Source organism: Stegodyphus dumicola, chromosome 4 (assembly GCF_044657685.1).
Source record: "Stegodyphus dumicola isolate Sdum_Otavi_A_Nest chromosome 4, ASM4465768v1".
Lineage (NCBI taxonomy): Eukaryota > Metazoa > Arthropoda > Arachnida > Araneae > Eresidae > Stegodyphus > Stegodyphus dumicola.
The window spans coordinates 240778561-240797077 of NC_140771.1; the positions used below are offsets into that span (position 1 = coordinate 240778561).

An 18517-nucleotide genomic window follows, 5' to 3' on the forward strand; every position below is an offset into this window, starting at 1 on the left:
TTTAAAGGTATTTGAATTATGTTCTTCTTATGCTCCGGTTAAAGATTTTAGTTTTTTAATTAATCTGCATGCAATAGTTATAGAATTATCAACAATTTTAAAGGCTAAGTTGTAAGGATCTTAAGTTTTACTAACGTTTACTTTTATTTTGAATCTTTACTATCACTTCGTATTTTCTACTTCCGGCCAGAATTATAAGCGTTAAGGTTTTTATGCAAAGTTGTCTGGCGAACGCCAAGTATTTAAGTTGTGGCTTTTTGCCAAGCGAGAGAGAGGAAGCAGTGAGTTCGAAGCAGGCCGCTTACCTTAGAAGTTACGCAGTTGCTTGTTGCCTTCCAGGCCAGAGGTTTTAATCCTCTTGATAACTTTTAAACGTATTGTAGTGTTCTCAGTTATCTGTACTACATACGCCTTCCTGTTAATATAAGGCCAATCTTCCACGTTTATTATTCTAAAGTTAAATTAGAGTTTAGTTTTCTTTTTATACTTTTACGTTAGACCCCGAGTAGCGGGTCGGTGTATTCCGAAGTACGGAAGTTATTGTATATAGAGAAAAATAAAGGGTTTTGTATACCCTTCGTCTGTATCCTGTCTACTTACCACAATTAGTGAACATAGCTTTAGTAAGCTCTCTGTTCCGAGTCAGGTCCTTGTATGTTCCCGAAGAAGGTGAGAAGGAACATTGAACCTGATAAAGTGTCTCTAGGGCTAACGGGTTTGTTAACAATTGAAACTGTTGTTAGAATAGTGAAAAGTCAGTTTGTACACCAATTTCTGTGTCTTTCTGTCCAGTGGGGCCAAAAGTTAACTTTTGGGGGGCGAAATGCTTATTTTGGTGTTAGAACTTTAATTTTAATTGCAAAAAATTCTTTTTCAACTGTTTTTAACTGTATTTGGTGTTTTTGATTTTTTTGTATTTTACAATTTTTAATGAATATGGTTTGAGATTTTATATATTTTTGCCTTGCCACGAAATGAGAAGTGAATTGATTGAATGGAAAATAGATCTATAAAGAAATTCGAGGGAGTAAATTTAAATGAAGTTATAAGGTATTCCTCCTGCCTTCTTAGCATGCCTTCGTAGTGTGGTGGTATGCACGCTGGGGGCGTATTCCAGAGGTCTCGTGGTTCGATTCCCGGCGACGGCGTTGCTCATTTTTCATTTCTCCTGCTTCTAAAAAAATACCTAATGTCTTTACAGTGGCGCCCAAACTAAAATGATTGTGGATGATGATTCTCCAGACCCAGGATTTGGCGATTGGGTTCTCTAATCCTCAGTCACCCTTTAAAAGGGGGAGTATATAAGGTATTTCTCCCGCCTTCATAGCATGCCTTCGTAGTGCTGTGGCCTACACGCTGAGCGCGTATTCCAGAGGTCCGTGGTTCGATTCCTGGCGAAGGCGTTGCTCATTTTTCTTCTTTCATGCTTCCAGAAAAATCGTAAGTGTATAATTTAATAGGCCGCACAAGTGCAGCAAAAAATGTGTATAATATAGTAGGCCGCACAACGCAGTTTATCCCGTTTTAATTTATATTTATCTATTTTAATTTTCATTTCATAAAAAACGTATTGTGTACCTCTCCTTTCACAGGAAATATTCCCATTATTTCCTCAGTTACTTCAAATTCATCACTAACGTTTCCAACGAAAACGGTAAATTGCGCTGTATCTGTGGTGTTAATACTCTCATTAATTATTGTTTGGAATGCTGTAAAACTTATATTTTTACCTTCATGTGAGATCTTATATCGCTAGCGATTTCGTTAATGGGTTCCCATACTATGTTGGGAGGGAAAGTTATATTTTTAAAGAATTATAGTGTGGCAGGATAACGAATTTGTAGTTAAAGAATTTGTCATTAATAAATAGTTTCGGTTGTTTTACAGTGTTAGGCTCAAAGTCAAAACTTGCCTAAAATATTGCTTCTCTTGATTTATTTGCCTCAGTAAAAAAAAAATGAATTCCCTTTACACTATGTCTTGATATGCTTATGAGTTAGCTAAATTTCGGGAACTGAATATTTTAAGTATAAAAATTTTTCAATTTTTAATTTACATATGCATGACATGACGTCTCAGCATTTAGGAAGCGGGCGAAATAAGCTAATTCCCCGTGAAGAGTCAGCATTATTTCGCTATCTTTTCAGTTGTTCGTTTTTCGGTAATTTTTGTATGATACTGCTTTAATTTTTATTTGCCTTTTTGCATCTCAGTTTAATTTGTTTTCTCACAACTATTAGCTAGTGCTTGTAAGACAGTTTTCCACTTGGTTCTTTTTCTTTTGCAATATTTCAATTTTTTTATTTTTTTGTTTTACCTTTCAGTTTTTACTGTCTCAATTTTACTTTCTTCCTTTTCTTATTACGGCCTCGCAAATTGGAATTTATGTAGTCTTCAAATTTTAATTCTTTATTTTCTTTATCGGCATTCTTTAATTTTTACTTTATTGGAGTTTTAGATAGGAGTAGTCCCATTTCATTCATTTGATTATGTTTAATTATTTCATTGCAGCCTAGGCGCAGGATTCTTAGATCTTCTTTCCTTTTGTTTATATTGTTGCGAATTTTGTATTTAGACAGCTAGTGTTAGTAGAATTAATTGTTTTAATTCCTCGTGCAATGTAGCGCGAGACGAGTTTTAAGATAAAGCTATGCCGGAAAAGTAAAAATACAAAAGCACGTGCATTTAACATTCATTAAAAGTTTATCTTGGTAATTTGTATTTAATTTGAATTAATGTAATTGACTAGTATGTTAGCTGTAACCGTAATTCTACTCTTTTGCTTTCCTGAAATCTCGAGAAGAAGAAATTTACTAGAAATTTCTCGCGACCGATTTAAAGCTATAAAAAGCCAGACAGAGAACATCTCAGCTCAGTTGTTTAGTTAATTGCTGTTGTTATTGTTGATCGGATTAGCTTTCTCTTTAATGCGCTGTGGATTGCGTTCTATTTAACGTTTTAGTAGTTTGAAGGATAACTACTGGTTATTACTGCGCGATATTGTGAACATTTGTACGAATATGTATATATATATATATACATATATCCATAAGTTCTTGTTTATTTTTACTAATATCGCTATTTATTTATTTTTCTGTACATCGGAATTACCTTTCCATTTTTTACACCTTAATATGTCAATATATGCGGACGCGTCGGGAAATTGGAACAGAGAATTGGGACTAAGGTTTTTGACATAGTTTATTTAATTCATTAAGAAAATTTGTCGCGCAAAGTTTCAATTGTCTGTTTCGGCGAAACGCGTAATGGAGTTAGCTCGGTTCAAAATTCATTTTAAAAAGTTCCCTTGACAAGCCAAAATGAACTTCGAATTGGGCTAATTAACCACTTACCGCTTCTTAATTTTAATATTTTTATATTTTACCTTGATCAATTGATTAGTATTTTACTGTGTTTTAAAATCTAATTTATTTGTTCAGCATATAGCTTACTATCTTTATTTTACCTCGTTCAATTGATTTGTTTTTTTTACTGTGTTAAAAATTACTTAATTTGTTTAGCATACAGCTTTTTTTATTAATTTGTAAATATTCAAATATTGTTTTTTTTCCTCCTCTTTCACACATTTCATAGCAACTAAATATGCTTATGTTAAAGTTTTCACGGAGCCACAGTTTCTGGTAACTTTTTGGCTTGCGTACTAAAATTTATCTTCTAATTTCCTTAATTTTGCAGCACAATGCGCAAAATTTTGACCAAATTGGTCTTTTTTCGTTTGTTCTTACAACTTAACTTTTAATTATACATACATACATACATACATACATACATACATACATACATACATATATATATACCATGTGTGTGTGCGGCCCAACAGGATAGTGGTTAGTGACTCTGACCACCGTACTGAAGGGCTTGGGCTCGTATCCGGGAGAAATCATGGATGTATTGTGTCTGTGAGGCATGGGGACACTCAAAACTGAGCAAAGTCGTATTGTCACCTGTACGGCGTCCAAAGGCTCTTGCCAAAGACAGGCGCAATCTTAACACTATTAGAAGAAAGTCATAAACTAAATGAATTATCTGACACCTAACAAATTCAATAAAAATATGAGCAAATTTCTGGAATTTCGCTTAAAAACTCTACTAACAACATTGATTTCAATGAACCTAATGCAATAAGTAAAAGTAGTCACATGAACACCAAATAAAAACTCTTACAGTATTTGACGGAGAGATTATTGATTTTGAAATCTGCACCCTTTTCTTCAGGAAGAGAAGATATGATTCTAGTAGCTGACCCTTTTCTTTACGATTGGCCTTCTTGTGAAGTCTGGCGTGACGAAGAGAGGATATTGCCTTTCATACGACCTTCAGGTTTAAAATTGTAGGGATTATGCCCTGAAAGAAAGTTATTCGGAAGTCATCTTTCCGTCCTCCTAACGGAAAAAAAGCTGAAAGTTTTCAAATACTCACTAGTTTCAAGATAGTTTTTTATAACTTTTTTACATGTTGCTGAATATTTATAATCGAGAATGTTCGAGGTCTTTTTTATATTATCGTTTTTATACAACAAAAGAAACATTAAAATTTTATTTGAATTATGTTATTCATACATAATTGTACAGATTTGGGAGTTTTAAATACAAATTTATCTTTGAAAAGAGTAAAAAATAAATGAATAAATTAAAATAAAAAAGAAAAATTGAAAATGTTCAGAATTTAACGGATTCGCAAAATGGTCTGTGAAGGCTATTTTGCGCTTTCACCGAGTTCACCGTATACAGTACAAAGTCCGTAATCCGGACTCGTCGGGACTTCGGCGATTCCGGATTAGGGGTTTTTCCGGATTATAGATCCTCAGTTTAAATCTGGTAAGATGGCATGCAGAAATTATACAGTTAAAAATATGAAACCGTAATTTATGAAATAAAGAACAATTATGATCTAAAGGGTATCAAAATTTACAAAAAAAAAAAAAAAGCTTAATATTTATTTGTTTACTTTAGTAAACATTTCTTTCAATGTAAGTTTTTTAAGTTGTTTCGTTTTTTGTGCTAATACTTTCTCTTTAATTCTATAAACAGACATAATTTCTTGTTCAGTTTACAAAGTTCCACTGTTCAAGTCCTGTAATTGCCGTGTCGAGAATACCGACTTTGTCAAACGAAATTTTTTCGTTTTCAATAATTTCTCTGTCACTTTCTTGACTATCAGAAGAGCGCATGCGTAAATTTGTGGCTTTGAGGTTCGGATTATAGATCATTCCGGATAATGGACGTCCGGATTACGGACTTTGTACTGTACAAGTTTGCTGTAAACTCATTTCTGCTATAACCCATTTCTTTTTGTCTTTTTAGCTTTGTTATTAAGCATCACTTCCTTCGCAGTTAAGCTATATACAATTCAGCAGCAAATTACAAGAATTTTAACAGTAAATATATCAGATACGTTTAGAATTCCAGATGCAGTGTTAAGTGTTAGTATACAATTTTCTATTTTTGCGGGCTTTTCTCAGTTCATCTTTTCAATGTTTTCTTAGTAAGATGGCGTACAAAAAAATTCTTTTTCTTTTTATTATTAACGTTTTGTGTGTTGACTTATTAAATATCATGTTCTTGGCCTTTACGTCACATAAAATTCAGTTGAATAGCAAAATAACAAAATATTTAATAGCAGAATATCTTCACAATTTCCCATAGGCTGCAAATAAAAATGATTTATTTCGTACAGTCACGCCGCTGCTCGATATCAGATCATTGAATTTGCTAATCAAAAATTCATTAAAGATTTACAAAATAAGAAATATACAAGTCAAAATTTAAAATCTGGACTTCCAGGGGCACATGTTCAGGTGGAGGACTACTTTATTCAAAATTCGATGGCTCTAGGTATCGTCATTATTTCACTATGCAAAGAACATATATACACATTCATATAGATTCTTCATTATTTAATTGTTTTTAAATGTAATAAAGGGCGTCAGTATTTGGTGTCAACGGTTTTAAAAGTGATTCGCCCTTCATAGCGGACGACTCAAAATCCCATTTCGAGACCCTTTCAGGCTGACACCTTTTTGGGTTAATAAAAAAAAATCGTGAATCACAAACAAAAGAGAAAAAGTTTATCTTTACCTGAACTGCAACATTAGACGGATATTTTAAAAATAAGGAGATAAAAATTGTATTAATAGAAAAAAGATTTAAGATGGAGTAGCTTCTACTTTTGTGGTTCTTTGTTTTTTTCTTTTTACTTCCTTGTACGAAGTAAAACAAGTAATGTAATCGCGAAACATTTCGGGTATCATATTTCAAACAAGACATCCATTTCAACCTTTCTCGAAACCATGATGTTTTTTCGTAATATCTGTACGTACGGACAGGGTAAAGGACTGTTTTTGCCAAAAACGATTCTAAAATGGATTCAGAAAAGATTTTGCATTAACGTACGTATATATGACATCTATACGTATATATACGTACGTAGAATGAGTAGCCGTAGAACACTGAAATTTTACATAGGGAACTGCTTTAACTTGTAATTGTGCTAATCTCTTTTTCGTTGCAGTGGGTTGCACCATCGTATATATATTATATGTATTCCCACTCTATTACCTATCTCGGTGAGCCTAGTTTTTATTATTTTCATATGTTGGTACATTGTGCTTTTTTTTTCTTTCTTTAAAAGTGATTGAATTATGTAATTTTTAATGTTCCAGTTAAGGATTTAGGCCTTTAGTTAATCTGCACGCAGTAAATGTAGAATTACCATAAGTGGCGAGTTTAACAAACGAATCGCCATTTTTTTAACATTTGGAACTCAGTGGAATAGTGAATCAAGCCAGTTTCTGCATCTTCAATGTCTTTTTGCCGAGTGGAACGAAAAGTAAACTTTCTGGTTTGAACACCGAAAAGTCCGCCTTCTTGCCCGCTGGTTGATTTGGTTGTTTTTGCGTAGAAACTCTTAATTTTAATTGTCTTTTTTGTGGGGTGGGACTGTATTTGATGTTTTATGTTTTTCTGTATTTTACAATTCTTAATGAAGATGTTTTGAGTTTTACGTATTTTTGCTTTTCCGAGAATTAGAAACTGAGGTAATTGTATGAGAAATATATCTCTAATGAAATTCGAGGAAATAAATGAAATGCAGGAAAAATATGTATAATTAATAGGCCATACAAGGAAATCACGTGGTGCCCACATCAGATTTTTTTTTTTTTTTTTTTTTTTTTTTTAAACAGCGTAAGTGAAACGTTGTCAAAATAGATTTATTTATTTTTTAAGAACTCTGTTTTTGTATTTTACATTATTACATTAAATTCAACAAATTGTTGGAAAATGAGAATCATCGCAATATTGAATATGGATTGATGGAAGACAGTCTAATATAGTAGTTTGAAAAAATTAACGAAACGATTTTAAAAAGACCTTTTTTGGGCGGATAAGTAAATTTTTTACTCTTATAATGTTCTTTAATTACAGCTACAGGGCTGAACACTCGTTCATACCCTGGATTTAAACAGCCATCATATGTTGTAGAGTCATTAGGTTAATTGGAAGCAGAAAAGATGAAAAATATGCAACCGCCTTCGCCGGAAATCGAACCACGGACCTCTGGAATATCGGCGCAGCGTGCAGAACCACTACACCACGAAGGCACGCTAGGGAAGTGGGAGAAATACCTTATAATGTTAATGAAAATTCAGACTGCCTTCAGTTCAGAAAATTCAGACTGCCTGTAGACTGCCTGTAGATGCGTACAGGCAGTCTACAGGCAGTCTGAATTTTCATTAACATTATAAGGTATTTCTCCAAACTTAGTGAACTTTTACATGCTGTAATTATGGACAAAATGGATCCGCTCGTGAACTGAACTTTATAAACTGCAATAAACCAATATATCTGAAATAACCCATGGACACCTACCTCTTTAGCATTATTATAACAATTCATTTAACATTGTGTTGCCAGTACTAATTATAATTATCTCATTATGTTTATTTGTTTATTAATTACGTTTATCTCCTATTTTTGTTGCACCGTTCAATTTATCTTGTGAATCTCAAATTGTATTCCTACTATTTTGTAATCTACTTATGCCCTACACCATTATTTTTAATAAATACTGGATGCGGGGCGTACTGTGGAATTGCACGATGTACCATAATAGGCAAACTTTAGACCTTTTGAAAAGCTTCAGTTTATGCAAATTCTTATAAAACTTGCAATTACCCCCCCCCCCTCTTTTTTTTTTTTTTTTTTTTTTATTCTCAAAGAGTTAGTATGGGAAGGCATTACCAGTTGACCTATGGTACATCGCTGGTGTCCCCCATACTTTTACCTTTACCTTTACCTGTAGATGCGTACATTATGAATATAACATGCAGTATCTCATTTTATTTTCGCTTTAACGTTTGTTTGAAAATATCATTTATTAAATATATCGGAATGGCTTTAGTTTTCTTCCGCATATAATACTGGTCAGCTTTTCTAAAGCCCACTTGCTTTGAAAAATATTATTCAAAACGATTTTGGTTTCCAAAAACAAATAAACAAAATAAAAAAATAATTTATTCAAAATGTTCTGAAAATGAACTCGCATAGATATTTAGACAATTCCTTCATATAATTCACATTTGATAAAAACATGAAAATGACGGGACGCTCATTATTTCATTGAATATTCTTTAACAAAACTTATGCTTTTCATTCAGTCTGTCATAAGTTCAACAGATGTTTTCGTGTAAGAATGTTTCATTTTTTCCCCATTCCTCCATAAGAATTGCTTTTACTAGAGCTTCTGAAGAAAAAAACATGTTTCTTTATCCTTTTCAGTAACTCTTTCCATACATATCTGATGGGACATAAATCTGGAAGAGTTTTGATAACTTCAAGTTGTTAATACTCACAAACGAATATTTAGCATGTCTATCCTGATAGAACTTGAATGTATTTTGCGTTCTAAGTTTCCATGCAAAAACTTTCATAATTTCATAAAGAATATTTACATATTTACACTGATCTATATTTTTTCCTGGAAAGACTAGATTCTCCATCATACAGGCAGCGAAACATCTCCAAACCATTACGTCTCCATCTCGTGCTTAACACTAAGCAATACGTTTTCCGGATTTAACTCTAATGGCAAGAAACACGATTTGCCAGATTCTCAAGAAAAGTTTCGAATGTCCACATAATTACAGTGTCTCAAAAAAGTGATGGGACACTTGTGCTTTACAAAAGGAAACTGCAATAAAATAAATTTAAAAAACATGCAAAATTTTTTGTGGGTGTGTTTCATACTTAAATTTAGTAACAATTATTACATAACATACATTTTCTCAAAATATTAAAATATTAATTTAATAAAAATACAATTGTTTAAAACGGAGCAGAAAATGGCTCACTTAAGTGATGGGACACTTACTTTTCCATCAAATATTTATCCAAAAATTTTACTTTTTAAAAGGTGTTAATATTTTGTTGGATTTCCTTTTACTTTTAAAACATGATTTAATCTTCTTGGGATGGATTCGGCTAAATATTTGTGAATTCTGGAGTGATTTTACCCCATTCTTCTTGAAGCACCGATTTTAATTGTTGTTTTGAAGAAATGGTGTGTTTGCGAATTCATGATTCCAATTCTTGCCAAATATTCTCTATGGGATTTAATTGTGGAGATTGTGAGGGTGTTTTTATTATTTCAGGACAGTTATACAACAGCCAGAGTCTAACGTTCAAAGCACTGTGCTTGGGGTCATTGTCCTGGTAGAATTTAAAATCGTTATGAAGGTTCAATTTTCGTGCTGAAGATTTCAAATTTTGATTTAAAATGTCAATATACTTGTACTGATCCATTATACTGTCAATAAAAACAAGATTACCAACTCCAGCGAACGACATACACCCCCATACCATAACTCCTCCTCCACCATGTTTTACTGTTGGCACCAAGTTCTGTTTGTGAAATTCTTCCCTGGGTTTTCTCCACACCAAGATTCTACCGTCAGAACCAAATATATTAAATTTACTCTCATCAGCAAATATAACTTCATTCCAGTAATCAGAATTCTTATTTATGTTGGATTTTGCGAAAGCCAGTCTGAGTTTTCTATTCTTTTCACTCACGAAGAATTTTTTCCTGGCTGCTCTACCGTGATATCCAGTAGATAGAATTACTCTTCTAATAGTCTCAGAATTAACAATTACTCCATATAATGCTTGTAAATCAGCAGCAACTTTAGGAGCACTCATTCTTGGATTTTTTTTAAATATTTCGAACGATAATTCGCTTTATTCCATTGGATAGCTTTGATGGTCGGCCAGGTCTTCTTTTATCCTGAATCATATGATTCTTTTTATATCGTTTAATGATATTGAAAACTGTTGAATGACTGAAGTTAACTGTTTCAGTAGTTTCTCTAATAGATTTTCCACGTTCAATATGCAAATTAATAACTAATTTTCGAATTCCAGGCAAAGTTTCTTTTCGTTTAGCATTTTTTGCACAGAGCTAAAAAACACAAAAATTCCAAAACAAACTGGAGAGAAATACTGCAGACGAATTTATAAATTATTGGCAATTGCTTTTGAGTAAAAATAAATACCCCAAAAGATATTTTTATTGCTTACTTCAGACGACTTTTGTTGCATAGTACGTAGTGTCCCATCACTTAAGTGAGTCATTTTCTGCTCCGTTTTAAACAATTGTATTTTTATTAAATTAATATTTTAATATTTTGAGAAAATGTATGTTATGTAATAATTGTTACTAAATTTAAGTATGAAACACACCCACAAAAAATTTTACATGTTTTTTAAATTTATTTTATTGCAGTTTCCTTTTGTAAAGCACAAGTGTCCCATCACTTTTTTGAGACACTGTATGTGGGTTAACGATTAGTTTGAATAAATTATTTTATTAAAATTTTAGATATGTACATAAACCTAAACTATTTATTCCATTTAATTCACAATATTTCGTGGAATATTTGTGGAAAGTTTCAAAAAATTACTGTAGTAATATTTTAAGTTTTTTCGTAACAGAAAAGTTGAAAAAAATCATCAAGTTTTTCAAAAATTATGTTTGCAATTCAAACACAAACAGAAGGAAAAGAAATTGTTGCCAAACATGAAAATTAAATTGCAAAAGTAATCTTGTTCCGGAGCACTGAACAACAGCAACGGGAAAAAAAAAAAAAAAAGTTCTAGATTTTAAATTACGTCCAAAGAAGTGGGGCTTTCTTTTAACTTTTTGTGTGTTACCTTTACTTATTGAATATAATGTTCTGCGTACTGAAACCATAAAATTCAGTTTAACATCAATATCGCAAAATAATTTTAAAATGAGCCTATCTTTAGAATTTCCGATACAGAGTCTCGCGCGCTGGAGATAGTTTTTATTTATTTATTTATTTATTTCGTACAGTGTTGCTATTGCCCGCTTTGAAATCGTTATTTATTTATTTATTTATTTATTTTCGTACAGTGTTGCTATTGCCCGCTTTGAAATCGTTCAGTTTTTTAATCAAAAATTCGTTGAAGTATTACGAAATATGAAATCGATAGTAAAACAAATTTCAAATTAAAATTAGGGCTTCCTCATGCCCATATTCTATGAAAGATTCCCCTCGAATATATATATATATATATATATATATATATATATATATATAATGTTGTATGAACTTAAATCCATTTAGTGCGAATACAAGTTATTATTACTTGCGCAATTGCTGCAAAGTTAGTTAATAATAATTTATTTCCTAAACAGTATTGATTAATTGATTATATTATCTACTAAGTTTAATTAAAGTAGAATTATTTTAAAAGTGTGCATCCATACTGGTAAGTTATATTTTGTTTAGGAAATAAATTATATATATATATATATATTTTAAATTCCGTACAGTGGTGCTATTGCTTGTTTTGAAATCCTTTAGTTTGTTCATCGAAAATTCGTTAAAGTTTTACGAAATATAAAATACATAATAAAACAAATTCCAAATTTGGGCTTCCAGATGCCCATATTCGGGTGGAGATGTACATTATTCAAAATTAGATGTGTCTAGGTACTGTTGTTTTATCAGAATGCGAGAATCATCCATACATTCATGCAGATTCTTTATTATTTAATTTCTTTAAATATAATGCAGGGCGATAATATTTGGTGGCAACAATTTGAAAAGTGATTCGCCGTTTATAGTTTTCAACGCAAAATGCCAAAACGAAATTAATAGTCCTTCATGACAAATTGCCTCTTTGGGCTAAAAGGTTCAGCATAATCTTTTTGAACATAACCAAAGTGTTCAAATAAAAAAATTCTCATATTAAAGCTATTTAGAGTAGTCTGTGTACTTTTAGACATCAGCTTTACTTTAGAGTTCTTAACCAGGAACTTCCGGTTAATGGCATTGATCAAGTCATAATTCTGCTTCTAATGATCGGAAAGACAAAATAAAAGTAGTTTTGCGAAGCTTAATGTATGGGCTTTAAAATAAAGTAATAAATATTTTCTGAAATGTTTAATCAAGGTTGACAATTTGAACGTAGTCGGATGGATGCCTTAAGAGAAAAATAACCAAAAAATCAAATATCAAAACACAGCAACTGTGATTCCTTATGTAATGATATTCATATTTTATTGAATGTTTTTAAATATTATATTATAATCTGCTTCAAAATGTTAGAAAACAAGGTCTTAACAAAAGTCACCAAAGCCAAAAATTGCAGTAACACATTTAAAATATTTATTAAAAATATCACAAAATATATCTTTGAAATGCATCCGTAATGTCGTTATTTAGCAACTTTCTTCTGTTTCAGTTGTTGCAGCATTAACCAAATATATATATATATATATATATATATATATATATATATATATATATTGGTAAACTAATATAATAGATATCTATATTTTACATTGGTGATGTAATAAAAAAGAACTTTATTTGATAAAATTGTACAAGGATTAAATTTTCAGTGCTCAAATTAATTTTTAAGTATACCTCATTGTACTTTACATACGTAATTTATAACTCGTACCTAAGACCGCATAAAAACAATAATAGCAAAATTATAAATGTAAAAATATATTCAATCATTGGGGATTTATACAATATGTAAAATGTCTTTTACACTTTAATGAATTATTTAATAAGTACTCGTTGCTGTGTTACTATTTTGTAAAAGAATAATAAATAAAATGTATGGTAGTCATTTTATGATAAGCTATTTTGTAATCTATTAATAAACGCAACATAAATTTGTTTTATTCGTAAACAATTTCATAGTAAATATAGATATGTAAATACAAAAATAACACTGTCATTGTGATGACAGCGTTGCCAGAAATAAATACGTTGTTTACCAGAAAGTAACAGTAATTAATAAGAATAATAACGAGAAATGTAAATACTTTGTTTACGTTACTGTATTATCTATCAGTATAATAGCAATAATGTACTATTGTCAGTATAATAAGAATTAGAATGTAAATACTTTGCTTGCGAGAAAGTAAACAACAATTTAAAAGGAAGCTTCTTACATACTACTCTATTAAAACTTTGAAATTCTCATTAAACATTAAATTCCACAGTCTAAATGCCCGTTAAAGTACTATTTCTTTGAACCAAACGATTCAGCTAGAGAACGGCTTACAGCCAAAGACAACTGTTTAAAAACTGTTAAACTCTGTTCCAGAAATAAACACTTACCTATTTGCAGATTTCCATCTCGAAGACGAACAAATTCTTTAAACCTGAGTTAATCCATAAACTGGTGTACGTTCGAAAGAATCTCTTAAAACGTCAAGTTGTTGGCTACATGATTTTATGGAAGAATCAGACCCTGAATGGCAAGAGTTCGAGAATTTCTAGGCGGTCACCCACAGGTAGTTGTGCTGGTACTTGGGCTGAATACGAAGCCGCCTCTCTACGCAAGACGTGGCCTCTATAACTGGCGGTGAAAAGAAGTTCGAAACCGGTTTGGGGGGGGGGACATATGTCTTAACAACGCTTGCCTCATACCTTGAGCGGGGGCTTTAAATTTTGTCGTCACTTCTCTTTCTCTTTTCTTTGTTTTTTCTTTTTCTTTCTTTATTTAAGGCACGGAATTCGAACAATTACATAGGTATATTGAAAAATATATGAAGTAAATTGAATAATTATCTCTTACTAGGCCCTTGCGCGGGAAGCTGCCTAAAATAATTGTAATAAAAAGAAAAATAATTTTAATGATTGCACCTGGTGCAATTTCATCGCTAGCTAGTAATTAATAATAAAGAATTTTGTTTATTGCTTTTGAATTGCTTAATTAGCTAATGAATAACGGACATTAAATTTGAAAAAAAAATTAAGTTTCTTACGCTTTGACGAATGGCAGGCAGCATCATGACGCGTGGAAGATAAAAATTGTTTTATTTTGGGCAGTGGCAATATATTTCTGTTAAATCTCCGAGTTCGTTGATTAAATTCGAAACACAAGCATCTTACATTCTAGGAGTGACAACGTGTATTTTTTTTTTTTTTTAATCGCTCAGTTTTTCAATTAAATGAGTAATATAAATTTCTTCCGCTTTACCATTGCTTTTAAATCACTGACTTTGTTAATCAGTAATTTATTAAGATCATACAAAACATAAAATAGGTAAAAAAAAACTGGGAATTCAAAATTTGAGATGCACACGTTCTGGTGGAGGACCACGTGAGTTCAAAATTTATTGATATTGGGTGCCGTCATGTTTTTAAAATGCTAGACATACATAAATACTTACTGGGTTATCGGGAATTCCGGAAATTTGTCTAAGCGCCGGTGGCTACAAGTCCGCCTTGGTACCTGATATCGATGGTTTAAAAATAAATAAGAATTAATGAGAATTATGCAACAATAAAAACAACGAAAAGAAAACTGATTGAAGAAAATGATTTACTGGCACTTTTCAGAAAAGAAAATTCAAATGTGTTAAACTTCTACTATGCAAATGGTAAGCATTTTAAACTTGTCGTTTTAATCCCGTCGTCGTTAGCTCGTCGAAAATGCATAACAGTTCCATTTAATTTTTTAGTACATAACTTAAATGCGAGGAATTTTTGTTTCCCATCGCCTGGACAATTTCTCAGAATCCAGCGCCTTTATGCAAGTCGGCTACTATTCTGTAATATAAAGATCTGTACATAGCACTCAGGGATCATGCTAAAGATTACATTTTTCATGTTATAAATATGAAATTTTAATATGTCGCCACCCAAACGGAATTGTGGCTAGTGACTCTCACTGGCGTACCAAAAAGTTCGGGCTCGAATCCCGAAGAAAGCATGGATGTTTTTAAAAGTATAGTGTCTGCGCGGCATGGGGGCGCTCTAAATATGCGGCGAGCCGAAAGGCTTCTCGAGAGGGTAGTGGTAGGAAAGAGAGATGGGAGATGGTCGGACCCGTCCCCCCCCGGATAGCTCTCTATCAGAATTGGGGGCAGAACTGAGCAAAGTCGTACCATCAGCTGTATGGTGCCAATAAAAGGCACAATCTTTCACTTCTTGCCGCGATGAATTTCGTGAGCTTGTTCCGATCTTGCTGTCAGATAAGTAAGGTAAATCATAGCAACAACAAGAAACACATGTTATTTTTCCTGCTGTTCAGTACAGATGTTTCATTTTATAAACGCAGTTTCATAAGGGTACTTGTCATCTCCGTGTCTTAGCGTACATTGACCAATGTGCAAAGATGTGCAAGCGTCTTTTACAAATCTTGCACTCCGGTCAAACCAGCCCCATCCGCCCCTGTATGCATAGATATAGATTTTGCGTTTTTTTAACACTTCCTCTGTCCAATGAAATTCATTGGCGGTTTGCAGTTGTAAGTTATGTTTGTTCTAAAGTAAAATGGCCAAGCCTTCGATCAAAATCAATTTTTCAAGATATATATAATTTGTTTTGCACATCTTTAAATTTTAAGGTTAACTTAATTATTGCTAATAGTAATTATTTTTCTAATTTTCTCCGATGATCGAAAGCAATTGTTTTATTTCAATTGATTATCAACCAGCTGTAAAAGTAAGATGAAAAATATCTGATGTGTACACCACATGACTTCTTTGTACAGTCTATTAAATTGCATATATTTTTTGCTGCACTTCATTTAAACTTATTTCCTCCAATTGTATTAGGGATACATTTTCCATTCAATTAATTCAGCTCTCACTTCGCAGCAAGGCAGATATATATATAAACACAAAACATCTTTATATTAAATTGAAAAATACAGAAAAACCTAATACATCAAATACAGTTAAAAAGGGTTTAAAAAAATTATAATTAAAATCAGATTTTCTACGCCAAAACAAGACATTCGACCAAACAGCAGGAAAACAAAATTTTTAGTGCACATGTGTGTCAACACCATATGTAATTAAAAAATAAATAAATAATGAAGAATCTGTAATGCCGAATAAATAAAAATGAAGAATAAATAACGAAGAATAAATTATGTCATTGTGAAAAATGACAATACGTAGAGCCATCAACTTTTGAATAACTTATTTTTGAAAATTTTGAATAAATAACCCAAATTTTAAATTTCGAATTTGTTTTATTATTTAGATCAAATTTTGTAAAACATTAAAGAATTTTTGATTAACAAACTCAACGATTTGAAAGCGAGAAGTCGCTTGTCTGTTGGAAATAACACATGTTTTATCTTCAGCGTGAGACTGTTGCCATTTGGAAAAATGTAAGAAATTTATCTTTCAATTTTAATTAAAAAACTCCGCCGTATGAAAGCAATGTGTTACCCCGCCTGAAATAAAATAACATTTGCCTTCCACGCGGCAGCGTGCCTGGTCGCGTGACCCGCTAGCCTTTTGAAGAAGCAATATAGCGAATGTAAAACTCTGTATAGCAACCTCTAACAGTCTGCCGAGAATTCTAATGATATGCATTTTTTAAATACTATATAATTTTGCCGTTGAACAGAATATGTAGCGTAAGTACGAAGAATGTGATATTTAATAAGTAAAAGTTAATACATGAAAAGTTAGTAATAAAAAGACAACGAAAATTTTTTGTTAGGCATGTGGGGTTCCCTTGTTATTTAACAGCTAAATGTGTAGAAACCTCGAACAGATAAGCGAATAATCGCTTGAGTTCGGGAACAGAGACGTAAACTCAAGAAGCGTGAATTACCCTTTATTTCTCAAAAAAAGAATTGAACAGTCGGCTCCTTTCTTAGGGCGTACAGTAAAGCCTCCACTTGGAATAAAATAATAAATCCACTTGGAAAGTAATAAGAAATAAAACTTAACTAATGCTTAACTAAAAAGATATAGCTGAGGCTCTCAGGATTCTAAATAGTTGGCCGCTAAGAATCGAATAAGCTAGCAAGCTATCAAGGGCCTGAAATACGGCCGCGCGTAGTAACAGCTTAGAGAGAGACGTAGCCAAAGGACGAACGTGCGCTAGTCAGAACTCCTATGAAGTTCCACTAACGAAGTCGGTGGTCCGACTTAAATACCGCTCTTACTTATTTGCATTAAAAGCGAGTCTAAAAACACATTCTGGTAGAAAATTGTAAGCTGAAATTAGGAAGGAGAGGAAAACAGCTTTAGCTAAAGATAACTGTCAAAAACTTAGGATAAACCTTACAAGCATCTTACTAAAAAAAAAACTGAATAGTGATATGATGAACTCAGAAAAAGGCGGAAAAAAATCTGAAAGGTTTCAGATTTTAAATTACGCCCAAAGGGGCGTTTTTTTTTTTTTTAATATTTTGTGTGTTACCTTTATTTATTAAATATCATGTTCTTTGCACTGAAACCATAAAATTCAGTTCAATAGCAATGTCGCAAAATAATTTTAAAATAAGCCTATCTTTAGAATTTCCGATACACAGTTCTGCAGCGCTGGAGATAAAAGGGTTTTTCCTCTTCCTCGTGTTGCCATGGCTCGCTTTTAAATCGTGGAGTTTGTTACTCAAAAATTCGTTAAAGTTTTACAAAATATGAAATCGATCATAAAACAAATTCCAAATTTGTCTTCCACATGCCCATATTCGTAGGAAGATAACGTCATTCAAAATTCGATGGCTCTATGCACCGTTATTTTATCACAGTTTGAGAAATACACATAAATTTAGGCCGATTTTTCATTATTTAATTTCTTTAAATATAATGCAGGAGTCTAATATTCGGTGGCAATAGTTTGAAAAGTGAAACGGACGTTTATAGTGATTCAACGCAAAATCGCCAAACGAAAACAATAATCCTTCGGGGACAAAGTCCCTTTGGACTATATAAAAATAATAGCCCAACCATAACACTGCAATGGAATTCGAAACATATGATGCTTTTGAAATTTTTGTGATCTTATTGTTGAATTTTATATGGCATAGGTGAAAAGAAAATGATGCTTAATAATCAAGCTAAAAAGACAAGAAGAAATGGGTTAGCAGGGTTAGGTTAGGTTATTTAATTACTGCAAAGCCTCAAGGGCTATCTGCCTAAGTGCAGGGATGCCTTCGTGGAGGACTTTCTAAGGGAAACTGGCTCGTATACACGTTAC

At 32.2% G+C, this 18517-nt stretch overlaps 2 protein-coding genes across 4 annotated transcripts in view; one reads left to right on the top strand and one right to left on the bottom strand.

Moving 5' to 3' along the window:
• Cad87A (cadherin 87A) overlaps positions 1 to 13890 on the bottom strand; it is a 164418-nt gene extending 150528 nt beyond the window's left edge. The window contains exon 1 of one of the 3 annotated variants that reach the window (XM_035376800.2): positions 13682 to 13887. The gene's annotated coding sequence lies outside the window, so the exon portion shown is untranslated. Of the gene's footprint in view, positions 1 to 4185; positions 4208 to 13681 lie in introns of those variants that run through there. The other 2 variants (XM_085816133.1, XM_085816134.1) reach the window with 2 other exon arrangements.
• Positions 1 to 18517, top strand: part of LOC118192048 (calpain-9-like) — a 390870-nt gene that overhangs the window by 108554 nt on the left and 263799 nt on the right. The gene's annotated exons all lie outside the window — the stretch shown is intronic.